Source organism: Hemitrygon akajei, unplaced genomic scaffold, assembly GCF_048418815.1.
Source record: "Hemitrygon akajei unplaced genomic scaffold, sHemAka1.3 Scf000082, whole genome shotgun sequence".
NCBI lineage: Eukaryota > Metazoa > Chordata > Chondrichthyes > Myliobatiformes > Dasyatidae > Hemitrygon > Hemitrygon akajei.
In genome coordinates, this window is record NW_027331968.1 from 1,539,756 (window position 1) to 1,567,374 (window position 27,619).

Here is a 27,619-nt window from a genome sequence, read left to right on the forward strand (position 1 = left end):
TCATTTACGTATTACAGGGCAAATGCAACATTGACTTCAAAGCACTACAACTTAAAACCAGCATTTCGAAGTGTTCAGCAGCAGCTTTTGCTGCTCATTAAAATAACCAGCCTTTGCAAAATGCCAATTTCAAATTCCCAATTGAAGTACACACCATTTTATCATAATGCCAATTTACCTCTGAATCGTGGTTTTATCGCATCCAGTGCAGACACGCTCATATTTCGACCTATTTAACCCTGAATCCACATGGCCGGTGTGGCATCCGTGTCTCCATTTGAAATCATTAATAAATGAAACACACAAATCTACACAAACTAAAATCGCAGCGAAAACAAAGCAAATATCCAGGCTTACACTTGTCTTCCTTCAAAACCATCGCAGGCAATTGGAGAATACAGAATAAACAACTTCCAAAGCTTGCATCTTCTCATGCTATAACCATCCATTATCTCAGTCTCCATGCTTCAGTGTGTGCGAGGCCAGAGGGATCGAACAGTATCAATGACTGTCTAGATGGTTCAGTGCTGTGAGACACTAAAGTTCTAACCTAGACATACAGTCAGTCAGCCATAGGAAACCACTGCACAGAAACAGGGTCTCCAGCCCGTCAGGACCGGGAGGAATTGTTTAAACTGCCTACTGCCATCGACCTAACCCGGACCGTGGCCATCCATATCCCTCTCATCCGTGGACTTCTCCAATCAACTCCTAAACGTTGACATCGGAATCTCAATTATCATTTGTGTTGGCAACACTCTGACCACCCTCTGAGTGAAGAGGTTTTCACTCATGTTTCCCTTAAACATTTCACATTTCTCCCTTCACCCGGGATCTCCAGTTGTATTCTCGCCCAACATCAGTGGATAAACCCCGCTTGCATTTACACTCTCTATACGCCTCATAATGTTGTATACCTCTGTCAAATCTCCCCTCTGTCTTCTACCCGCTCGGCAATAAAATGCTGACATATGTAATCTTTCCTTTTAATTAAAAACATTCAGTCCGTCACGGCACTAGCCGTGTAATTTTTTTCTGCATTATTTTAACTTTATTTTCATCTTTCCCGCACACAGTATTCCAAACTAGGCCCCGATAAAGCCTTAAACAACAGCAAGGTAACGTCACAACTCCTGCACTCAGTACTTTGGTCTATGAAGGCCAATGTGCGAAAATCTTTTTTTTTACGACCCTGTCTAACTGTGGCGCAACTTTCATTGAATTATGGACCTGCATTTCCAGATTCGTTTGTTCTATCGTACTCCTCAGTGCCCTATTTCTCATTGTGTCAGACCAACCCTGTCTGGTCCGCCAAAGTGCAAAATCTAACTCTTGTCTGTGTTAAATGTGATCTGACAGTTTTCAACCCATTTTTCCAGCTGGTCCAGATTCCGCTTCATGCTCCGTTACTCTTCATCACTGTCGACTACACCCGCAATGTTGCTGTCATCGGCAAATTTGCTAATCTTGTTAACGACATTATCATCCAGATAGTTGATATAGATTACAAATAACAACGGACACAACAACGATCCCTGGGACACTCCACTCATCACAGGTCCGCAGTCAGAGAGACAACCATCCATTACCACACTCTAGCTTCCCCAACGTATCCCATGGTGAATCCAATTTACTACCTCATCGTAAAAGCCAAACGACTGAACCTTCTCGAACATCCTCCCATACGGAACCTTGAGAAATTCCTTGCTGAAGTCCCTGTTAGACGGCATCCACTGCATTGCCTTCCACAGCATTCTTGGTAACTACCTCGTAAAGCTCTGTGAGATTGGTTAGACATGACCTACTACGCACCGGCCCATTCTGACTATCGCTAATGTTCTTGTTTGTCCAGTTACTTCCCTTCATACCCCATGACCAGCGTAGTCTGAACAATGAGGACAATTCATCATTACATAATACTTGGCAAGTCCCTTCCAAGCAAAGCTATCGAGATCATCCAGCGGTCGGGACTGATAATTATGGCCTAATATTTTTTTAATTCTCCTGCCCTTTATTATCCGACGCATTGAGAGTAGTCTGGAAGAGCAAGGCGTTGTAACTTTAAATAATTAATCGATTTACTTAACTATAGCAAGATACGGTACGCTCGGTCGAACACAGAACATAGAATATTACAGCACAATACACAAGGTTCTGATAGGCTTTCAACTAATGTAAGTTCGATCTAACACATCCCCCCTGCATCTCCATCAGAATCAAAGGTTTCAAAGGTACATTTAAAGAATCAGAACAGATTTAATATCGCAGACATACGTCGCGAAATTGATAACTTTACGGTAGCAGTACAATGAAATACAGGATAAATAAATATAGAGAAAACAAAACTGAGATACAGGTGGCGGCCGGGAAACACTGTTCCTGAATCGCTGAGCCTGAGCTTTCAGGCTTCTGTATCTCCTTCCCGATGGTAACACTGTGTAGAGGGCACGTCCTGTTAGTGGGCAATGTTAATGATGGACGCCACTGTGACAAGTATCATCCCTTGTAACAATGATCAATGAGATACAGAGAATCTGTATTTACCAACAAGTATATTTTATTATTTCTACTAAAACCACGTAGATTTACACACTGTCGCTGACAGCAACATTGCGGGTGTAGTCGACAGTGATGAAGAGTACCGGAGCATGAAACGGAATCTGGACCAGCTGAAAAATGGGTTGAAAACACTTGTCTTAACAAGTAGCTACTCTTCTGAGCATGGTCTCAGGTTTATTGCTCAGATTAGATTGTCCCAGAGTCAAGAATCAGTTCAGAGTCCACGCCCTTCACATAACAAATGGCGACTTGTTTGAGAATGGGCTCAGGTTTAGCAGATCATTACCTGAAGCTTCCTGTGTCCACATTCAGTTCCTCTGATTAAATTATTCCAGTGCAAGAATTAGTTCGTAGTCCACAAAATGGGGGAAAACAGAGAGAACTGGTTTGTCTGCTTCCCTGGCCTTGATCAGTCTGTAGTTTCTTTTGGCCAGCAATGTTTTATGAGCCATGCAATCTGACACGACGGTATCTTTCTCGGGTCTCCTGTCGTCTGTATGTACAGGGGTGGATGATGGAGGTTTTGCAGAGATGCCGAGTGCTGTAGGGTCGAAGGGGTTTACAGAAATGCGGTGTGTTGTAGGGGTTGGAACGGTTTTGTTACGTACCCTGTAACGGGTTAAAAGAACCAGCAGAAATGGAACACACCTGGAGTCTGGTATTGTTACAAATAAAATACTACTTATCTGTATCCACGTAATCTCGTAATATAAAACCAGATAAATCAAACAGGTTAGCAGAGTTTATGCAAATGTAAGTGTGTAAATATAAAACCCCAAACTTCTTCAGCTTAGGTGGTCAATGATACAGTCTTACGATGGTATAGGAATGACGTCAGTTCAGTTCGTGATATTAAGTTGAGTAGAATTGAGGAGAGAGAGAGAGAGGTGATTTGTTTTCCAAGTAAGCTGATGTCGTCGATCTTTCCGTTGCCTTCCAAAGTCCTGTTAAAGTTTTGTGATCACACAAAAGAGTACCGCCTTCACGCAGTAAAGCTATCGAAGGTTAAACACACCGATAACATTCCACCGGTCACCCCTTTGCCACACTGCGATCAAAACCCACCCTTTCGTGGGTACTGAAAGTTCATCCAGTGTCTATTTCTTCTGCATTTCTGTCCGTGTCTGTGTGTCTGTCTGAAAAGCCAGCTGACCTTGAATATATCCCAAACATGCTGAACGCCAGCTGCCCATTTATAGCTCCGCCCTTCCGTAACCATGGAGACTCACGGCCTGCTCGGTGCTCTCTCGCTGTCTCTCTCTCTCTCTCTCTCTCTCTCTCTCTCTCTCTCTCTCTCTCTCTCTCTCTCTCTCTCTCTCTCTCTCTCTCTCTCTCTCTCTCTCTCTCTCTCTCTCTCTCTCTCTCTCTCTCTGAATCGGTGTACACCAAATTTCTCTCTTTTTAAAGGCACAGTCCATATTGAATACACCTTAGCATCTCGTCACAGTTTTTACAGATAGCGAGGGGTGTCAGCACACTTCTCCACCAATGTGGAAATGCAGTTTACTTGTAGTACCAAACTGGCATTTCTGTCTGTAACAAAATGAAACCCGTCTTGTGTCGGAGTGTTTTGCTAATAATGTTCGTGCAACATTATGCTGCGTGATCCTGAGTACCTGACTGCCGACCGCAGTCCCTACACTATGATGGCAGAATATGGAATTAAAGGCAAAACTTTTGGCAGTGCGGAGGATCAGAGGGATCTTGGGGTCCGAGTCCCCAGAACACACAAAGCTGCTACACAGGTTGACTCTGTGGTTAAGATAGCATACAGTGCATTGGCCTTCACCAATTGTGGGATTGAGTTTAAGAGCTGAGAGGCAAAGTTGCAGCTATATAGGACCCTGGTCGGATCCCACTTGGAGTACTGTGCTCAGTTATAGTTGCCTCACTACAGGAAGGACATGGAAACCATAGAAAGGGTGCAGAGGAGATTTACAAGGATGTTGTCTGAATTGGGGAGCATGCCTTATGAGAATAGGTTGAGTGACCTCGGCCTTCTTCTCCTTGGAGCGATGGAGGATGAGAGGTCGCCTGATAGAGGTGTACAAGATAATGAGAGGCATTGATCGTGTGGACAGTCAGAGGCTTTTCCCAGGGCTGAAATAGCTAGCATGAGAGGGCATAGTTTAAGGTGCTTGGAAGTAGGTACAGAGGAGATCAGGGGTAAGTTTTTTTTTACACAGAGAGAGGTGAGTTCGTGGAATGTGCTGCTGGCGACGGTGGTGGAGGCGGAAACGATACGGACTGTTAAGAGACTCCTGGATCGTTACATGGAGCTTAGAAAAAGAGGGCTATGGGTAAAGCCTAGGTAGGTCTAAGGTAGGGACATGTTGGGCACAGCTCTGTGGGCCGAGGGGCCCATATTGTGCTGTAGGTTTTCTATGTTTCAACTCAGACGACGGCCACTGGGTTTGCCCCACCTTCCTTTAATTTGCTCTTACTAATCAATCCCAAATGCCGATTGGCCACTAGTTGATTGGTCACCGATTGCTCTATTGCACTGCCGTGAGCTGCCCCTCGGACAAAGAGCCTTATTGAAGTCCCCTCCTCTCCAGATTTCCGATGTCCAGGTTGGCCACTAGTCAAAGCTACCGGACTTACCTCTCAGTGATGACCGTGCCAATACCAGCAACATGACACTGGCAACCGAGTACATTGTCTTAGACAAGACACCTGCCAAATCTAATGCCACTCCCCTTCGCACTACATATGGACTGCTGCCTATGTATGCATATTGATCTGTTGTCCCCACATGTTCATTGATCTCTTTCCCTCTCTGCAATGTGAATACACCAGTTAAACCCATCTCCTGCGTGTGTGCTTCTATTTGATATGTAGTTACACAGACACAATGCAGGCTGACATTTGAGTACAGAAGTGATGCCCGTAAGTTTCTCTATTCCTCCAACCCTGAGACAATTTTAGATCTAGATTCTTTGTTGTTCTCACAGTTCCAGTCCAAGAAATGCATTTGTCTCTGTCATATTTTGCACGGGACATGTAAGAAACGGCAAGAAGAAAATACACAGCTATAACTGTTACTAAAAATTTTATTGGGGACATATTATACAAATGCCCCAAGTGAACATGCTGTACCTATCTGCACGCAATGCAACAAGGACTGAAACTCACTTGGAATAACTTTACAATTGACTTAAATTGTGGTGCTTCTGTCAATATTGTAATGTCATTATGGGTGCAGTAAGAATTAGGCTGAGTGATGACACCTGACAGCTTTACAAACATTTGTGGAATGTAGAAAGGCACCAACCCTATGAATTAATGTATCCTCCAATATAATTTAGGAATTAACCATCTTACATTGCATAAACAACTGATTAACACTTGTTTACAAACTGCATTACATTCCAACAGTTGCTACATGCTCTCATGACTCATGCGGTCCTTTTTGTGGATGCAGACTTCTGGGCAGCATGAGCACACTTCAGATTAGCATCATGCACTGCATCCCACATCAATAGCAGTTCGAAAGGCCGAAAACGGTGCACTAGCAGCAACTCACGGTAATAGCAAGGATTGAAAGAGTCATCTTGGGTTGAAGGAACACTGATTCCAGCTGTCCTGAATCCACTATGGGAGTGTGGGGCTAGTCCAGCCTTGGCCAGACACATCCCCAAAAATACATCATCAATGGGGAATAGTTCAAGGTCTTGGGCTATGTGGTAAATGATGTGAGCTGTATACACAGACATAAGTATCCCCCCTCCACCAACGTATGGTGGGTACGAGTTGATGGTTGTCACTATTTCTGGCACACAATACTTGCTCCACGTCTGGCGAATTGGCCCAACCCCATAAATGAGATGGCCCACAAACAGGTGTTGGTGAACCTTCATGCCTAGCAAGTAATCAACCATGTTATCGGTGTTGGGAAAAACATCATCATCTCCATTGAAGATGAATTTAGCACTGGGGCAAAATTCACTGACCCACTGCAGCAACTTGTATTGTTTGAGGGTGAGGTTGAAAAAGGTATCCAAGAAATCCCATTGTAGGACATCTCTGTGCTCTCTGTTTTCCATTGCTAACAGCTGATTCAATTTCCTGCTTTCTTTTTGGTCAGGAGAGACACCAGAGATAAAGACTCTCTTAATTAGGACCCCATTGAATTCGCGTTCTCTGCCCCAGGTCTTCCTTATCACTTCCCTCCGATCCTGGTTGAAAGGGTCAGATTTGATCACCAGGAGCAGGAAAACATTCTGAGAACCTTCTCGACCACCACATTTGTCTGGGACATTTTGAATCATGTTAAATTCTCGACAGTGTTTATACATCAAGAAGTTTTTTATGTGCTCTTTCTCTTGATCAAATGAGGACAGGTGCAGCAATGTCGTGTTCGCGTGGCACTTTGGCTTGAGCACTGACTTAGTTGCATCAGCAGTAACAACCTTGGGCAGATCTTTGCGATGAACAGTTTCTGCAAATTCATCAGTCTTTCGACGTTTGTCATTATCCGAGAACATGAAGAACAATCCCAGAGTAATCAGAACACCCGGCACTACTTTCTCATAGAATCGCCAGTGTCCTCTCATCTTTCACCTGAAGTAGAGAAAAATATGGATTAATTCAAAGAAAGCTTTACATTTACGTGATGCTTGAGAACAATGAGACGTTTAAACTGTAATGAGGTTCACTAATGCTTTGTAATATTGACCCCAAAATGGTGGTGATGTAAGGAATAGGCAGGGCCCTACACGCTGTTGAAAGTTTAATTGACCTGAAGCATTCCATCCCAGCAGAAAAACGAATCTACCTATCGGAAACCATCTCTGTCATTAAACTGCAAATCGCATAGTTTCTTTCTGGGCATAAAGATATATGATTCCAAAGGCTGTATTCCACCTCTCTCCACAGCTCTCATCACTCCTCTCGGGGCTTAAACTGAACTGGGCCAGACATAGAGCAATATAGCACAATGCAAGCATTTTGGCCCATGATGTTGCACCGACCTTTTAATCTGCTCCAAGATCAATTTATCCCTACTCTCTCAAATAGCTCCCCATTTTTCTTTCATCCATGTGTCTATCTAAAAGCCTCTTAAATCTCACTGATGCATCTACCGTTATCATTACCCAGGCTGTGCATTCCATACACCCACCATTTTCTTTTTTTAAAAAAATACTACTTCTGACAAACCCCTATACTTTTCTCTAATCACCTTAACATTATGCCCCATCATATTAGCCCTTTCTGCCCTGGGAAAAAGTTGTTGGCACTCCATTCTATCTATGCCTCTTATCAGCTTATACGCCTCTATCAAATCACTTCTCCTCCCCCTTTGCTCTAAAGAGTAAGGTCCCAGCTCGCTCACCATTCAGGTTGAGTTCACAGGTTACTGATACTATGGAAGATGATGTATTATTGACCATTGATTAGTAACTGAGTATATGGCAGTGCAGGGAAGGTAACGTGTTAGTAGAGCTACTGAAAGCACCTGATTTTCATGGCATTTCAACCTGGTCTATGTATGCCTACAATAGGAGAAACAAAGAGAAGTATACTCAAGGACCTTGGCTTCCTGCTTCTATTTTAACCAGAGAATTGTATTCAAAGCTAAATTAGAAGAGGCCCACCAACGCTGCCATCCATTGGTCAAGCCACTGTATGGAAGGCTACAACTAAGGCATAACTAGTCCCAAAGGCAAGGCTAATTCCACTCAGGCATTCAGTAGTAAGCAATTGTGACAAGACAGCAAAGCCATCGCAGGCTCATATCTATTGAAGGAAAATGGCACCATCATCACCTACGGCAGGAATTTACGCTTCATGAAGAGCAGTGAACCTTGGACTCCAGGAGCCCAGAGAAAGCACAGATAACTGATAGCAGAACAGGGCAGATAGTTAGCATGATCCACAATGTGTATGAGTAAAACCCTGGATGCCAGGAGCCCTGAAAAGACGCCAGTGACTGATAGCAGAACGATGTGTACAAGTAAAACTATTTGCACAGGGATGCAACTTGTGTCACTTTAGAATTATGGAATCCTAGAGTAATGCGATCTAAACAGGCCCTTCGGCTCAACTGGTCCATACCAACCACAGCATCCTCCCTGATAGTCCCAGTTGTCTAGTTTGGCCCATAACTCTCCAAGCCTCTCCCTTCCATGTACCCGTCCGAATGCCGATTAAATGTTGCAGATGAACCCACTTCAACCACTTCCTCTGGTAGCTTCTTCCGGGTACTCACTGTCCTCCGTGTACAGAGGTTATCCCCAAGGTCTCTTTTCAATTTTTTCCCTCTTCTCTTCTATCTGTGACCTCTCATGTTGGACTCTCCAATAATGGCAATCCACCTTATCAATACCCCTTATGATTTTAAACTTCTGAGGTCACCTCTCATTCTCCAAGGAATAAAGGTCCAGCATGGCCAGCCTCTCTGTAACCCAGGCCCTCTAGTCCAAAGAGCATCCTCGTAAATTCCTTCTGCACCCTCTCCAACTTGACAGCGTCCTTCCTATAACAAGGTAACCAAAATTGTAGATAATATTCCAAAAGTGGTTTCAGCAACAACTTATGTAACTGCAGATAATCCCCCGCCCCTAAACTCTACACCATAACTGATGAAGGCTAGCATGCTAAAAGGTTTTTTCATCATCCTGCCTTTCAGTGAACTATGCACTTGTCAGTGCCTTGCCATTCAATGTACAAATCCTACTCCATTTGAATGTCTATCATCTCGCATATAACCATATAACAATTACAGCACGGAAACAGGCCTTCTAGTCCGTGTCGAATGCTTACTCTCACCTAATCCCACCGATCTGCACTCAGCCCATAACCCCCCATTCCTTTCCTGCCCATATACCTATCCGTTTTTTTAAATGACAATATCGAACCTGCCTCTACCACTTCTACTGGAACCTTGTTCTACACAGCCTCCACTCTCTGAGTAAAGACGTTCCCCCTCGTGTTATCCCTAAACTTTTACTCCGTCTCTCAACTCATGTCCTCTTGTTTGAATCTCCCCAACTCTCAATGGAAAAAGCTTATCCACGTCAACTCTATCTATCCCCCTCATAATTTTAAATACCTCTATCAATTCTCCCCTCAACTTTCAACGCTCCAAAGTATAAAGACCTAACTTGTTCAACCTTCCTCTGTAACTTAGGTGCTGAAACCCAGGTAACATTCTAGTAAATCTCCTCTGTACCCGCTCTATTTTGTTGACATCTTTCCTATAATTCGGTGACCGGAACTGCACACAATATGCCAAATTTGGCCTCACCAATGTCTTGCACAATTTTAACATTACATCCCAACTCCTATACTCAATGCTCTGATTTATAAAGCCCAGCATACCAAAAGCTTTCTTCACCATCCTATCCACTAGATTCCACCTTCAGGGAAATATGCACCATTATTCCCAGATCACTCTGTTCTACTGCATTCCTCAATACCCTACCATTTATTATGTATGTTCTATTTTGAATAGTCCTATCAAAGTGCAGCACCTCACACTTATCAGCATTAAACCCATCTACCATCGTTCAGCCCACTCTTCTAACTGGCCTAAATCTCTCTGTAAGCTTTGAAAACCTACTTCATTATCCACAACGGCATCTATCATACTATCATCTGCATACTTACTAATCCAATTTACCACCCCATCATCCAGATCATTAATGTATATGACAAACAACATTAGACCCAGTACAGATCCCTGAGGCACACCACTAGTCACCGGACTCCAACCTGACAAACAGTTATCCACCACTACTCTCTGGCATCTCCCATCCAGCCACTGTTGAATCCACTTTACGACTTCAATATTAATACCTAACGATTGAACCTTCCTAACTAACCTTCCGTACGGAACCTTGTCAAAGGTCTTACTGAAGTACATATAGACAACATACACTACTTTACCCTCGTTAACGTTCTCTTTAACCTCTTCAAAAAATTCAATAAGATTGTCAAACATGACCTTCTACGCAGAAATCCATGTTGTCTGCTCCTAATCAGGCCCTGTCTATCTAGATAATTATATATACCATATCTAAGAATAGCTTCCATTAATTTACCCACCACTGACGTCAAAATTACAGGCCTATAATTTCTAGGTATACTCTTAGAACCCTTTTTCAACAATGGATCAACATGCGCAATACGCCAATCCTCCTGTACCACCCCCGTTTCTAATGACATTTGAAATATTTCTGTCAGAGCCCCTGCTATTTCTACACTAACCTCCCGCAAGCTCCTAGCAAATATTCTGTCACGTCCCAGAGACTTATCCACTTTTATATTCCTTAATAGCGCCAGTACATCTTCTTCTTTAAACAGCTCAGGTATTTGTAAAGTAACGGTGATAGCGGGGTAACACACCGACGGGAGTAACATAAGTAGACCCATTAGTCATGAAAGTCATCTGATAGATAGGGTTATTTATTTCCAGTAAGTGAACACTAATCTGATGGTGAAATATGTTGTACACTTTTGGACGTGGCTATCACCAGTTTGTAATACCACACAGTTGCTGCCCCATTGTGGACAAATATTGAAGATTGCTTTATAAAGTTTTTGACTCTGAGATCGGTGCTGCTCCAGGTAGCCGGGCACAGTTAAATCTGGCGAAAGGGAACGTCCGATGTTCAAAAGAAAAGATTATTCCAAAATCATAACTTCTCACCAGAGTTCACATGTCCCATCCTGCTACTGTGTCTTTCCTATAAGCCCACAGCGATTTCTGCCCTCAGCTGTCACTGGAGTTTATAGTCTGACAGTAAATTGGTCCCAAAGTAAACAATGATTTAATGCGATGACACCACCCGATCTGAACCAGGATACGGGTCGCGGTTGCTCCTTGGAGCAGATCGATTTGTCGTGAGATACAGTATGCAATCTTTGTCACCGTCTACTGAGGTGCAAAATTAAGCCTGGATCGAACAGCACATCAGAACCATTGGCTCGAATGTGTTTTTGTGCCGTCTAGTTCTTGCGCTGTGAAGCAGGGTCTGGAGTTACGTGCTGATAAGTGTGACGTGCAGGCTTATGTGTGTGTTGTCAACTGAACATTACTCTGATTGTGTTCACTTACTGTTTGGTCCCACGGAATTCCGGTGCTCGGATTCGCTGGTAACAGACCAGCACAGAGTAAACACAGAGACTGTACTGGGTGGGCAGCTCTACGATGAGTTAATACGCCCACTTGGGACGGCAGGTTTTCTAGTGTTTCTTGTTGTGGTCCGGAGCCCCCATTCCGGGTCTTGATCTGGTCCGTGGACTCCGGACCCCGGGACTTGTAGCCGTCCCTCCTTTCATCCTTTGAGTCAATTAGTCACACCTGTGGATCATTGTGGCTTATTTGGACTCAAGGAGGCGCACCTGATGCCCATCGGCTGGTAGGTGGATACAAGGGGCTCTGAGAGTGAGTCTAGTTGGGGGTTGTCCTGCTCTGAATCTGATTTGTTTTGCTTCCCTGGTAGGTGCTGGTCCCGCGGTTCCGTCCGGTTTGCCTTGCTCGCGCTGTCTGACTGTCCATCCCGTTCATCCCGTTTTGACCTCCTCGTCCTGTGTTGCGCTGGTCGCCCTGTTTTCCCTGTGCCGATCCGTGCGTCATATTTGTCCTGCTGGTGCCGATCGCCTGGTCTTCGTTCCTGTTCTCCCCGGCTTGTAGTACCCACCGCTAATCAACTAGTTCTGTGAGTCAGTTTCGGAGTCACACTGGACTTAGTCCCCTTCCTACCCCTCGCCCCCGTCGGGCAGGTCAGGCCAGATTGCCGTTACCTGGCAGAGGGCTCTGCCTCTTTACCTACTCCTCGCCTCCTTCGGGTAGGTCAGGCCAGATTGCCGTTACCTGGCGGAGGGCTCAGCCACTTTCTACCCCTTGCCCCCGACAGGTGGTACCCCGCACCTGCCCAGGTTTACCGCGTCTTGCCCAGGCCTCTGTGTTCACGCCTGGGAGGCGGAAGTGCCAAGAAGTCATGCGGCCCGTCCGAAGGTCTCTGCCCCTTACCTACCCCTCGCCTCCGTCAGGTAAGTCAGGCCAGATTGCCGTCACCTGGCGGAGGACTCTGTCTTGCTATGAAGCCCAAGACCCTGCTTTGCCTGAATCCTCAGGATCCTCGTGCCTTGCCTGAATCCTGAGGATCCTCCTGCCTTGCCTGAACTATCTCTGAACCCCAGGATCACCTTTGAATGCCACGTTCCTCACGCACGGTCACCCCACCTTGTTCTATCGTTTAGTTGTCCCCGTCCTGCCCCTTGTACTTCAGTGCCTGCGTCCTGCATTTGGGTCCATTCCATGTCCCCTCATGACATTTCTACCATTTAAATACTGTCTTTAACATTGTATGGCTTTGCGGAACCGCCTGATTTCTTTGCAGGAGTGAGTGTGCTATTTTAGCAAAGACCACAAGTATCTGTCAGTGGTATTTAAAATTAAACTTTGGGTTAAATCTCATTGTTGATAAGAAATGTCGATGTGCAATGTATTGTGCTCCTCCGGTATCTAATAATACGGCCACTGATTGTATATCCGTGGTTTCCTACTGCCGTTGCCCATTCAGTTCAATGTTCGACACGTTACGCGTCCAGCGATGCCTCTCTGCACAGTGCAGTATTAACGTGATTATTTGAGTTACTGTCGCCTTCCTGGCAGATTGAATCAGTTCCGCCTTTATCCACCGATCTCTCTCATCACCAAGACGATTTTCTCTCTCAGAAATGCCGCTACCTGATCTTTTTTTCCCCAGCACCATTCTCCGCAAACTGAGACTGTTGAACGGGACAATCCAGGAGTTCAGCAGTCCTGCGATATTCAAACTGCACCCTCTGGCACCGACAACATTCCACTCTCAAAATCACTGAGATGACACTTCATCTCCATGGTGATGTTTGTTTGGAGACAGAACGTACCAAGCTCCTTGTACCAAGCTCCTTGTACCAAGCTCCTTGTACCAAGGAACAGGACGCGGAGAGACCCGCTGATAAAGCTGTGGGTTTGGTTAATGATTATCACCAGGAGCTGACTGAACAATAATAAGGTCAGAAGCCGTATTTACTGAAATATAAGCATCACAAAGGCAGTCAGCCACATTTATGAACACGAATGGGATTGATAATGTTGATCGACATTAGAAATGTAGCAAATCGCTTTTAAGTGAATTAATAATTCCTTTCGTCTAATTGAATGCATCGACTTCCTGTGCACGTCCCGGGGGAGAACGGTGTAGTTGGAGGTGTTATCGGAAACGCCGCACTTTCAACCCGGCTCCGAATCATCAGCAAAGGCTCGGGAGGTGCGAGCTTCCCGCATCCCGGAACTGTTCCCGGGCTACTGCTTGCAGAAGCAGGAAGCCGATCCGTCCACACTCGGGGATTTACCGATCCCCGAGCGAGGGAACTGAGGATTCGCTTTGCTTATTCCTTCACTGGCGGGATAGACACGATCTGTCCATCCGAGACTGCATTTCGGTTGGTGGTCAAAAGTATGGAACCACCCACATTGGAGATTACAGCCAGGGCGGGGGGTGGTCGTGGGGGAAGGCGGTGTAAGGAGTTGATGGTTCCATTATATAGTCGGTTGCTGAGACCTGTTGTGGATCACCATCTGCAGTGTTGTTTCCCTTCTGTCAGATGTGACTGGGTAGGTGGGAGATCAGAAGAAGTTTTACCAGACAGATACCTGCCCCCGTGAGTTTTTCTATGAGGAATCTCTTGTGATCTTGACTTGTGGTGTTACATTAAACAGGGGAGACATGCTTGTATACAGTACAGTTTTTAATAAATAACAATACACTCGATTGTATCCGCGGATATTTAATTTCATTGGTATCCAGCATTCACTGTGACCATGAATGATGATCTCGGCTCATCAATCCTGTCTCTCACCTGTAACATCTCACTCATTTGTGTAGGATTACAATATTAGTTGAAGGACTCTCCTTCTCCTGAATTTTTCCTGCCATACCCTGGGCTCGTAACTTGTAACTGTTACCTTACTAGGTGTTGCATTCAATTAAACCTCTGGTAGTTCTAGCTAACAAAAAGAAAACGATTCCTGAAAAACTCAATGAGATAAAAGGTCCAAGATGACACTTCACAATGAAGACAAAGGTTAGAGGAAACATTGCTGATGTACTGTACATCATTGAGGTGAGCACACACGGGCTGGAGAGAGGTTGTACAAGATGTGAGTGAATGAGGAGATGGAACCATGTGGGTGAGGGATCAAGGACAGTCACTGGTGGTCATTCAGCAATACACGGGGACTGAATAATACGATGGAAAAAGATCCTAAAATGACAAACCCAGATCAAACAACAATAACTTTGGCTTAGGCACATTGCCCCTCCCTAAACCTTATCAAAACGCCATACAAAATATACCTTCCGGATACATAACGCCTTCATAAGGCCACTGGTCTACTCTTGACTGCAAGGAACTGCAGAAAACTGTGGGCACCGCTGAGGACATGACAGAAACCAGACTCCCCTCCCTGGACTGTGACTGCACTTCCCATTGCATCAGTAAAGCAGGCAGCATCAAAGATCCTCATAACCCTCGCTATTCTCTCTTCTCAGCCGGGTCGAAGATTTAAAATAACATTGAAAACACAGAGCACCAGGCTGCAGGAAACCTTCTAGGCTGCTGTTGTAAGCACATTGAATGTTCCCCGGTGATAAGTTGGACTCTTGACCTCACAGTATAACTCGATGTTTGAGAAACCGAGATAACTGGAAAAGGCTTATTTGTCGCATTTAATGGGGTTATAAAACCGGAAACAGTGGCTGCGCTTCGGCAAGTCGGAACAGTGGTATAGATTCAATGAAAAATAAACACAACGATGGCCACCTAAAACGAGAGGCCGTGAGAGATCTGGATCTCACTGCCTTGTCTGAACGGGTGAAAGATGGATCCACTCAGACAGATGGAGCAGTGTCCCGAAGGTGCGATTGCTCGGTTTAACCTTCTCTGTCTGCAAGAACACAACAGGTGGAAGGGCCGTTTCCCGTGCCCTGGAAAGATGTAAAACAATCGTACACACCAGCTATCGTTCCAGGTGAAGTTTGGACCCGATGCGGGGCCGGGTGATGAAGGTAAATTTCCCGGGATAAACCACAATGGATGAGTGCGGTCTCGGTATCACCACCCCATCACGCTCCCAGCACCAGGGCAAGAGGGGCTGAGCGGCGGCTCATCTCAGTCGGTATGTTGTGAAGGTCCCACAACACAGACTGACCCCGGCAGGTTCTGTCCAGCAAGCGCAGGGAGGCCGCCAGATCGGGGAAGTTAACTGGGTGCATTACCTTACATCAGACTTCCACACTCGGGACCGGCCTCAGTACTCACCGATGAGAACTTGTTTTCACGCCCGGACAGTGAACCCTCCCCCGGATTCCCGACTCTGGGGGTGATGGTCGTCTCCCAATCCGGATCCTACAGACGATCCGCCGCCGCCGCCGACCCGCTTCAACACAGAACTGAAGGAAAGTCAGGACTGTAATTTATGTCATCAGAGCTGGGGGCGGAGCCTCGGAAACAAGGCAGATCTGCGGTAAAATGGGAGCGGGAGAAGGGCTCACGTGACTTACACATCTATGTACGTCCATGAAATTTTGCAAAATTTTGCAATTTTCGCCGTTAGCCGAGATTCTAACAACAAAACTTTCTTAAGAATATGCGAATATATCACAGATCTTGTACTGATGTTTAGACTGTGACGAGATCTGAAAGATTATTCTAAAGTGGACTGTTCCTTTAAACGAGAGAGAGAGGGAGCGAACAGCTTGTGTGCTAATTCAGCATCAGGGAGACAGAATATCTGTGAGTTGCCTTGGAAACTGAAAGGCGGAGCTATGTGATGGACAGCTCGTGTTCTGCACTTGGAGATATATACAAGGTCGTTGACTTTTTAATCAGACACACACCAGAGACACACAAGACACACCACAGGAGACACACGACCCCTGAGGCAAGGAGGACGCTGGTGAGCTTTGTGTGCCCACGACAAGGGTAGGGTTTTTGCTCGCAGTGTGGACAGAAGCTAAAACTCTGGGAGAGAGTTAAGAAGTCCTTTCTTATCCTCTCTCCCCTTCTCCCCTTCCATCTATCTCTCTCTCTCCCGACTTTCCGCTCTCTTTCCGGCCATTCTCCTTTCATCCCTATCTTTCTCAAAACCTCTCACTCACTGTCACTGCCTCTCACTCGCTATCCCTACCTCCTTTCCCTCACTTCTCTTTACCACCTCACTCTCTCGTCCCCACTCTGTTTCAAATCTCTTTCTCTTCCTTCCTCCCCCTCTATCGCCATTTCTCTTTCAGACCACTCTCTCTCCCTCTATCTCTCTCTTTGCACTCTCCCCTTCCCTTTTCACTCTCAATCCTCCCTCCATCTCTCTCCCCCCACTCGCCATCTCCATCTTTCTCGTTATATCTCTCTGTTCCCCACCTTTCCATCTCGCTCTCTGCCACTCAGCCTCTCCAGTAGTCTCTACCCCGTTTCGTCGCCCATTCTCCCTCTCAAACACTCCCCCGCTTATCTCACTCTCTCCTTGGTGACGTCAGTCTTCAAGGCTGTCGTCAATAGCAGGAAAATCGAGTCGAGTCCTGCACAGCACAGGTTTCGATGGTGATTGGGAGCTTCCGGTACCCCGGGGTGTGGGCGGGGCGGGATTGGAGGTAGAGATGACAGATGTGAAAGAGAGCTAGAAAGAGAGACGAGGGGTAACGATGTGAGGAGGAGCGGAAGAGAGAAGGATGAGTGAGTTTTGCGCTGAGCAATCAGGAGAAGAGTGAGTGACACAGTAAGTGGGGAAGATAGGAGGAGGGGACATGGGAGAGGAGATAGTGAGAGAGGTGAAAGAGGAGAGATGATAGCGGGAAAGGGAGGACGAGAGAGGGGGAGAGCGAAGGAAAAAAAGGTGGAGAGAGAGAGAGAAGGCGAGGAACAAGAAAGAATGAAGACGGAGAAGAGCCTGAGTGGGAGCAGGGGAGAAGGGAAGAGAGAGGAGGAAGAGAAGGCGGGGGACAGAGGTAGAGGAAGAGAAGTGAAGGTGGGATAGCGCGGGGAGAAATGGGGGATTAAAGGGGAGAAGTAGCGAGGGGGAGGAGAGAGCGAGAGAGAGGCAGAGTGGAGCGAGGTGGAAGGTGTAGAGAGGAGAGAGGGAGAGAAACGGTTAGAGAAGGGGGACGGGGAGGAGCGAAGGAGTGTCAGATAGGAGCGAGAGAGGCTCTACTCCACCTTTCGTTGCCCCACCCTGCAAAGTTCCGCACCTCTGTCCCTTCAGTCCTGAAACATTCTGCTCTCGGTAGCCTCGCTCTCCCCTCTATCGTCGCCCATCCCTTTCAGACTGGTGGACTATTTGTGCTGGGTACCATTGATAGCCGTTATCGAGGTATTGTCCAATGAATCGCATTGACCCTCATTCTCTGCTTTCCTTTACACCCTGTCTCCGCGCCGTGCATCCCACCTACTGTCGGCAGCCATCTTGCTGGAGGAAGTCTACCCCGCGCAATTTCATCCTCCACACTAAGTGAATCACTCCCTCGCACTCACCTTCTTGTCACATCCCTTCCCGTCCCATCACTCGCAAACCCCTTCCCTCCCCTTCCATTCGTCGGCACCAAACTCGATGTTGTGCTTCTTATGCTGGATGGCTGCCATTTTCCAATATCAATGTTTACCCCCACCTCCGAGCAGTGCCATCCAGGGAGTTGTTACCGTACTCGCCCCATCGTCCCCAATACGCTCTCCTCCCTATAGCCTTGCCACCTCTTCCGACATCCGTCTCAGCTTGGGTGGCGAACACATTCTGATGGCACTTTTGCGCCCACACTTTCCTTTGTCATTGAGTGAGTCGCTCCCCTCTCCCTCTGTTGCAACTCTCAGATCTCCGTCCCATTAACCATGAACCCGTCTGCGACACCTCGCTCCCCGTGTTTCCCCCAACCAAACCCTCTTCCCCCAACTGCAGCCGTCGATTTTATGCTGCCCAGCTGCCAATCTGAGAAGGAACCGTCACCAGTCACCCTCCCACCACTGTTGTGTGAGTCACTCCCGCACAGCCATCATCCTGTCCCTCGACTTCCATTCCTCTCATTCCCTTTCCCTTTGCATCGGTTCCCTCCTCCTTGCCGAGCTCTTGTTTTAATCAAGGTGGCAGTCATTGTGTGAGTAAACACAAGGAAATCTGCAGATGCTGGAAATTCAAACAACACACACAAAATGCTGATGGAACACAGTAGGCCAGGCAGCATCTATAAGGAGAAGCACTGTCGACGTTTCGGGCCGAGACCCTTCGTCAAGACTAACTGAAAGGAAAGATAGTAAGAGATTTGAAAGTAGTGGGGGGAGGGGGAAATGTGAAATGATAGGAGAAGACCTGAGGGGGTAGGATAAAGCTTAGAGCTGGAAAGGTGATTGGCAAAAGTGATACAGAGCTGGAGAAGGGAAAGTGTCATGGAACAGGAGGCCTCGGGAGAAAGAAAGGGGGAGGGGAAGCAGCAGGGGGAGATGGAGAACAGGCAAACAACTAAATATGTCAGGGATGGGGTAAGAAGTGGAGAAGGGGCATTAACGGAAGTTAGAGAAGTCAATGTTCATGCCATCAGGTTGGAGGCTATCCAGCAGGTAATAAAGTGTTGTTCCTCCAACCTGAGTTTGGATTTATTTTGACAGTAGAGGAGGCCGTGGATAGACATATCAGAATGGGAATGGGACGTGTAATTAAAATGTGCGGCCACTGGGAGATACTGCTTTTTCTGGCAGACCGAGCGTAGGTGTTCAGAGAAACAGTCTTCGAGTCTGCGTCGGGTCTCACCAATATATAAAAGGCCACACCTGGAGCACCGGATGCAGTATACCACACCAGCCGACTCACAGGTGAAGTGTCGCCTCACCTGGAAGGACTGTCTGGGACCCTGAATGGTGGTGAGGGAGGAAGTGTAAGGGCAGGTGTAGCACTTGTTCCGCTTACAAGAATAAGTGCCAGGAGGGTTTTCGGTGGGAAGGGATGGGCGGGACGAGTGGATAAGGGAGTCGCGTAGGGAGCGATCCCTGCGGAAAGCAGAAAGAGGGTGGAGGGAAAGATGTGCTTAGTAGTGGGATCCCGCTGGAGGTGGCGGAAGTTACGGAGAATTATAAGTTGGACCTAGAGGTTGGTGGGGTGGTAGGTGAGGAGAAGGGGAACCCTATCCCAAGTGGGCTGGCGGATGGATGAGGTGAGGGCAGATGTGCGGGAAATGGGAGAGGTGCGTTTGAGAGCAGAGTTGATGGTGGAAGAAGGGAATCCACTTTGTTTAAAAAAAGAAGACATCTCCTTCGTCCTGGAATGAAAAGCCTCATCCTGAGAGCAGATTCGGTGGAGACGGAGGAATTGTGAGAAAGGGATAGCATTTTTGCAAGAGACAGGATGGGAAGAGGAATAGTCCATGTAGCTGTGAGAGTCTGTAGGCTTATACTAGATATCAGCAGATAGGCCGTCTTCAGAGATGGAGACAGAGAGGTGAAGAAAGGGGCGGGAGGTGTCGGAAATGGACCAGGTAAAGTTAAGGGCAGGGTGAAAGTTGGAGGCAAAGTTAATGAAGTCAACGAGCTCAGCATGCATGCAGGAGGCAGCGCCAATGCAGTCGTCGATGTAGCGAAGGAAAAGAGGGGGACGGATACCCGTATAGACTTGGAACATGGCCTGTTCCACAAAACCAACAAAAAGGCAGGCATAACTGGGACCCACGCGGGTGCCCATGGCTACACTCTTGGTTTGGAGGAAGTGGGAGGAGTCAAAAGTGAAATGATTGAGAGTAAGAACTAATTCTGCTAGACGGAGGAGAGTGATGGTAGAGGGGAATTGGTTAGGTCTGGAATCCAAAAAGAAGTGGAGAGCTTTGAGACCTTCCTGATGGGGGATGGAGGTATATAGGGACTGGACGTCCATGGTGAAAATAAGGCGGTGGGGGCGAGGGAGCTTAAAATCATTGAATGTCACGTGAGAAGTGTCACTAAAATAGGTGGGGAAGGATTGAATAAAGGGGCATACAACAGTGTCAAGGTATGCAGAAATTAGTTCGGTGGTATAGGAGCAAGCTGAGACTATGGGTCTACCTGGACAGGAAGGTTTGTGGATCTTGGGTAGGAGGTAGAAACGGGAAGTGCGGGGTGTGGGAACTATGAGGTTGGTGACAGTGGATGGGAGATCCCCAGAGCTGATAAGGTTGGTAATGGTGTGGGAGACAGTGGCCTGCTGCTCCTTAGTGGGGTCATGACCGAGGGGTAAATAAGAGGAGGTATCAGCGTTGTCGCTGTGCCTCGGCCAGGTAGAGGTCAGTCCGCCAGACTACAAAAGCGCCCCCCTTATCAGCGGGTTTTATAGTGAGGTTGGGATTGGTGCGGAGGGAGTGGAGAGCAGAGTGTTCGGAATGAGTGAGGTTGAAATTGGAACAAGGTGTGGTGAAGTGGTGAAGTCGAGACGGTTGATGTTCCGTCGGCAATTAGCAATAAAGAGATCCAGAGCAGGCAGAAGACCAGAGTGGGGTGTCTATGAAGAGGAGGGGGGTTGAAGACGGGAGAAAGGGTCATCGGTTGGGGGTGGGATAGTCTTTGCCAAAATGTGAGCTCGGAGACAGAGCCGGTGGAAGAAGAGTTCAGCGTCATGGTGTACGCGGAACTTGCTGAGGTGTGGGCGAAGGGGGACAAAGGTGAGGCCCTTACTGAGGACAGAGCGCTCTGCTCAGAGAGTGGAAAGTCAGAGGGGATGATAAAGACCCGGCACGGATGAGAGCTGGGATCAGAGGAGGGAGGCTGGTTGAGTCATTGGAGAGGGGAGGGTTGGGGTGAGAGGAAGATGGAGCCTCTGAGGTTCCAGCGGTTAACGGTGGGATCTGAGGGAGAGGGGATTGTAGAGCTGGCATGGGAAGGGAAAACGGGGGTCACAATCGAAGCATGTGTGGAGTCGCAGTTGCAGGCTGCTCCCACCCCCAACAATGACCCCTTTTCCTACTTTAATTTCCAGCGTCTGCCGATTTCCTCGTGTTTCTGTTATCACTACACCTTTCCAGGACCTGTTTCGCTATCTGCTCCTCCATATACCTGTTACTATTGGGCGGCCTAGAAAAACACCCAGTAAAGTTATTGATCCCTTCCTGTTCCTAACCTCCACAAAGACTCTGTAGACAACCCCTCCATGGCGTCCACTTTTTCTGCAGCCGTGACACTATCTCTGATCAACAGTGCCATGAACCCCACCAGTTTTGTCTCCCTCCCTATCCTTTCTGAAATATCTAAAACCCGGCACTCGAAGTAACCGTTCCTGTGCCTGAGCCAGCCAAGTCTCTGTAATGCCCATCACATCATATCTCCAAGTAGTGATCCAGGCTCTAAGCTCATCCGCTTTGTTCACAACACTCCTTGCATTAAAATAGACACATCACAAAGCGTCGGTCTGAGCGCGTCCCTTCTCTATCAGCAGTCTATCCTCACTCTCGCACTATCTACAAGCTTTCTCTATTTGTGAGCCAGCCTCCTTTTCCCCAGTCTCTTCAGTTCCGTTCCACCCCAAGCAATTCTAGTAACACTCTCCCCGGTAGCCTTTGCAAACCTCCCCGCCAGGATATTGGTCCCCCTGGGATTCAAGTGCCGCCCATCCTTTTTGTACAGGTCGCACCTGCCCCAAAAGAGGTCCGAATGATCCAGAAATCTGAATCCCTGCCCCCTGTTTCAATGCCTCATCCACGCAACTATCCTTCACCTCATTCTATTCCTATTCTCAATGTCGCGTGGCACTGGCACTATTCCCGAGATTACTACCTTTGGGGTCCTTCTTCTCAATTTGCTTCCAAACTCCCTATAGTCTTTTTTCAGGAAATCTTCCCTTTTCCTACCTATGTCATTGGTGCCAATATTTACCATGACCTCTGGCTGTTCTCCCTCCCACTGCAGGATATCTTGGACGCGATCTGAAACATCCCGGACCCTGGCACCTGGGAAGGCAAACTACCATCTGAGTTTCCTTCCTGCGTCCACAGAATCACCTGTCTGACCCCTGACTATAGAGTCTCCGATCACTACAGCCTGAGTATAGGCGACGTTTCGAGCCAAGACCCGTCTTCCGGACTGGAAGTAAGACATTAAAAGTCAGCGTTAGAAATGGTGGAGGAGAGGAAGAGGTAAATGGAATTAATCAGGTGAAATTAGGAGGGGGGAGTGGTGAAGTAAAGAGCTGGGGGGTCAGTTTGATAAAAGACTGGAGAAGGGAGAATCTGATTGGATTCTGGCAGAAGGCCTTGGAAGAAAGGGAAGGAGAAGAGGAACCAGAGGGAGGTGATGTGCAGGTTTGGAGATAAAGTGAGAGAGCCTTCTCGAACTTCCGATAATTACACCCCTCCACCATTTTCCTTTACCAGCCCGACTCCCATTTCCTTTTCTCACCTTCCCATCGTCTTCCTCTGATGTTCTCCGGCCCCTTCCCAGTCTTCAGTGAAACTGAGAAAAGAGGCATTTCCACGTCCAAAACGGTTTCTTATTGTCAATCTTGTGACATCCGTTCAAACGATTTTGCAATATCTGGCACGACCGCATATCTATAGTTTGACAGAGAAGCAGGGATCCCGGCGGGTAGAGGACAGTCAGACAGAAAGTCTAATTGCCAGGTAGATAGACAGATGGATGGCTAGATAGATAGACGGATCGACACCGAGACAGATAGGGAGATCGTTATGTTGTCCAAAAAGAACTGTAATCTAAAAGTCAGTAAACTGGAAAAAGGCAATATTGACAATTTCCAACACTGAGATGCTGAGATGAGTGTTCTGGCATTCCTCTCCGTAAGTTTTATAAAGGATGACCTGGATGAGGAAGTGGAGGGATAGGTTAGTACATTTGCTGATGACACAATGGTTAGGGGTATTGTGGATCGTTTGGAGGGCTGTCGAGGTTATAGCGGGACCCGGATTGGAAGCGAAACTGGGCTGAGAAGTGGAAGATGGAGTTCGACCCAGATAAGTGTGAGGTGGTTCAATTTAGAAGGTAAATATGATGGCAGAATATAGTATGAATGGTAAGACTCTTGGCAGTGAGGAGGATCAGAGGGATCTTGGAGTCCGAGTCCATAGGACACTCAAAAATGCTGCGCAGCCTGACTGTGTGATTCAGAAGGCATACGGTGTATTGGCCTTCATCAACCTTGTGATTGAGTTCAAGTGCCAAGAGGTAATGTTACTGCTATATAGGACCCTGGTCAGACCCCACTTGGGGTACTGTGCTTGGAGTGCAGTTCTGGTCGCCTCACTACAGGAAGGATGTGGAAGCCATAGAAAGGGTGCAGAGGAGATTTACAAGGATTTTTCTGATTGGGGAGCATGCCTTATGCGAATAGGGTGAGTGAACTTGGTCTTTTCTTCTTGGACAGATGGAGGATGAGAGGTGCTCTAATAGAGGTGTATAAGATGATGAGCGGCTTAAATCTTGTGGAGATTCAGAGGCGTTTTCTCAGGGCTGAAATGGCTAACACGAGAGGGCACAGTTTTAAGATGCTTGGGAGAAGTTACAGAGGCAATGTCAGGGGTAAGTTTTTTTACGCAGAGAGTGGTGAGTGCCTGGAATGGGCTGCCGGCGACGGTGGTGGAGGTGGATACAACAGGGCCTTTTATGAGACTTCTGGATAGGTACATGGAGATAAAAAGAAGAGGGCTGATGGGTAACCCTAGGAAATTTCTAAAGTATGTTCATGTTTGGGAGAGCACTGTTGGACGAAGGGCCTGTGTATTATGCTGTAGGTTCTCTATGTTTCTCTAGTTCTATGTTCTCAGTTCATTCCATACAGCCAATGCTCACAGCATTCTTTCCTCCCAATATCATTCTGTTGCATTTGCTCCTGAGGCCACTGACTCTACCCTGAGAGGCGGTGACCACAGCGCGATAAAAAATGTGCAACTTTTCTTGCAGCTCTGGTGGGCTGTTACCCTGGAAACGGAGGAAGTGGCTCACCAAAAATAACCGAAAAGGGAAATAACAAACTCAACATCGTATGCTGTTAGTTTAATTATGACAAAGTTTAAAACTGCAGCCATTTAGAAATGAAGAATCTAAAATTGTAAAGTCTGCTTTTAACGAGCTGTATTCAATAATCCTCTGATAGTTCTGGCTAACAAAAAATGACAATAGTTAACGATCAATAATATATTAACCTCTGCCGTGAATATATCCAGTGACAGCCCCAATCACCATCTGTTGCAACAAACTCCACAGATCGACCACTCTTTAGCTGAAGAAGTTTCTCTCAGTTTTAAAGGGAAGCTTGATTATTCCGAGGCTGTCCTCTCAGACCCCAGACTCTCAGTCTGATGGAAACATCCTCCACGTGTCCACTGTATCCAGGCTGTTCAATATTCTGTGGGTTTAAATAAGATCCCGTCCACCTCTGTACTTCTGAACATTATTATGTACAAGCTTAGAGTTATCAAATGCTTGTCATACGAGCTGTGGTTGATAAGTTCGTGGCCCAAGGTAGTAGGAGTCAAGTTCAGAAAACCCAGCACATTTATTTTTCAACATAGTCCCCGCCTACATTTACACGCTTAGTCCAGCGGTCGTGGAGCAAACGGATCCCTTCTTTGCAGAATTCGAAATCTTGGAGAGTTGGTCGACAGTAAGAGTGATTGATAAGTTCATGGCCTATGGCAGAAGGAGACGAGTTATACAGCCCTCGTTAGATGCACATTCAGAACAACTCTTTGAGTGATTATACATAAAGTTTGAAGTTAATAACATCTCCTTCCACCTCAGGCCACAGACTTATCAATCACCCCCGTACAGAAACCCTCTCGTTCCTGAGATTACTCTTGTGAACCACGTGAGCCACAGTTGTACTGAACACATCTGCTTCATTTCCAACGATTGACAGACAGGAGACAATGAGGGGCGATTTCCAAACACAGTTTGAAAACCAAACTCACGGGTCTATTTCTACTGTTGCAAACACGGTACAGCCCAGTTACTCACAGCGTCTCACTGAGGGATGGGATGGTAACTCATCCTCTCCTCGGTATGGCAGTCACTTCTTCCAAAGAAACTCCCGAAACAAACATCTGAGCCCAGAACAGAAATACTGGCTCAACACCTCATAAACCTGGGAAGCTTGAACCCCGGGTCCATTGTACTTGGATCTAAAACTGTGATATCTCAGGACCTAACCTCACAGGGTCACACAGCTGAATCTGCCACTCACCGACCCCCGAATCCTCACACATCGTCCCCGTATCTCACACTGAGTGGTGTAATCAGAAATGTCCCCATAGCCAATGCCCAGCACCCCAAGGCTTTTGATTCATTGTGAAAGGAGGAACATCCAGCCCCCATCTGTGGAAGTACTGACCTGGGTCAAATCCCAGATACTGACAGATCTAAATGCCCAGTGTTTCCCAGGGTTACAGCTCAAGCAGCAACTCGCCCAGGACTCCTTGTTGCCAGTAATATGCTGCAGTGTCTCGGTCATTCAGAGTTCAAACACCAACACTCCGACATCAACTTGTGTCAGAACGGGAATCTGATGAACCTCTGACTGGGCCAGAGAGCGGGCTGGAAAACCTGGGCGCGGGGTAACAGCAGGCGGGTATAATGTTTCACATTGTCTCCACCAGCTAAACTGAACTCATTTTATTATTATGCTATTGTTAAATGAGATCTTGCCCAGCACAATTGCACGTCACATTTCCTGTAGACGAATAGGAATAAAACATTTTAAATGTAAAATTGAAAGTAAAGTGCTGGAAACTCGGTACATCAGATTGGATGTGTGGAAAGAGAAACTGTGGAAGACCCAGTATCTGAACTGGGACTGTCCAAGACGCTGCCCGATCTGCTGAACGTTTCCACCATTTTCTCTTTTTACTTTAAATGATGCACAACTATTAACTGATTACACGATATTTGTGACGGTCAGAACAAATTAGCACAAATGTAATACCAAAATTCATTAGTTTTCTCTTCAATCCAATACAGGGATAATGCAGTCAATGCTCACAACATCCATCCCACCCCACTATCAATCTGTATTCTCTGCTTCCAACCCTCCTTCCGACAAAGATTAATACAACAGACATTTTAACTTTGAAGCTAAAATCGCAATGGCTTTCTTTAACTTACTACGTGCTATATTCAATAAACCCTCCGGTAGTTCCAGGTAACAAACACCGATTTCAGTATCAACTCAGTGAGGCAAAAATACGTCATCATGAAGACAACGGTAGAAGAGAGATTATTGATATATAATCGTTGATGGGATACAGGCTGGACAGATGTTGACCAAGATGGTATATATATCTTTGAGGTGGTGGGATACAGGCTGGACGATGGTTGACCAAAATAGTTTCACTTACATCCTTCATATACATGAGTAAATATCTTTACGTTTCCGTCTAAATATGCAATGTGCAATTTATAGTAATTTATAATAAATAGTATGTTCAACAATAGAACATAAGATACGATTTTGTCAGCATGTTAATTATTCTCATAGCCTGGTGGAAGAAGCTGTCCGGGATCCTGTTGATGTCCTGGCCATTATGTTGCCTAAACACGAGGAAATCTGCAGATGCTGGAAATTCAAACAACACACACAGAAAATGCTGGTGGAACACAGCAGGCCAGGCAGCATCTATAAGGAGAAGCATTGTCGACGTTTTGGGCCGAGACCCTTCGTCAGGACTAACTGAAAGGAAAGATAGTAGGAGATTTAAAAGTAGTGAGGGGAGGGAGAACTGCGAAATGATAGGAGAAGACCGGAGGGGGTGGGATGAATCTAAGAGTTGGAAAGGTGATTGGTGAAAGTGAAACCGAGCTGGAGAATGGAAAGGATCATGGTTTCGGGAGGCCTAGGGAGAAAGAAAGGAGGAGGGGGAACACCAGAGGGAGATGGAGAACAGGCAAACAACTAAATATGTCAGGGATGGGGTAAGAAAGGGAGGAGGGGCATTAACGGAAGTTAGAGAAGTCAATGCTCATGCCATCAAGTTGGAGGCTACCCAGTCGGTATATAAGGTGTTGTTCCTCCAACCTGAGTTTGGATTCATTTTGACAATAGAGGACCCCATGGATAGACATA

General features: G+C 46.6%; 1 pseudogene; it reads right to left on the reverse strand.

Moving 5' to 3' along the window:
• Window positions 1–5,702: 5,702 nt before the first annotated feature.
• Window positions 5,703–27,619, reverse strand: part of LOC140722648 (N-acetyllactosaminide beta-1,3-N-acetylglucosaminyltransferase 3 pseudogene) — a 35,363-nt pseudogene continuing 13,446 nt past the window's right edge.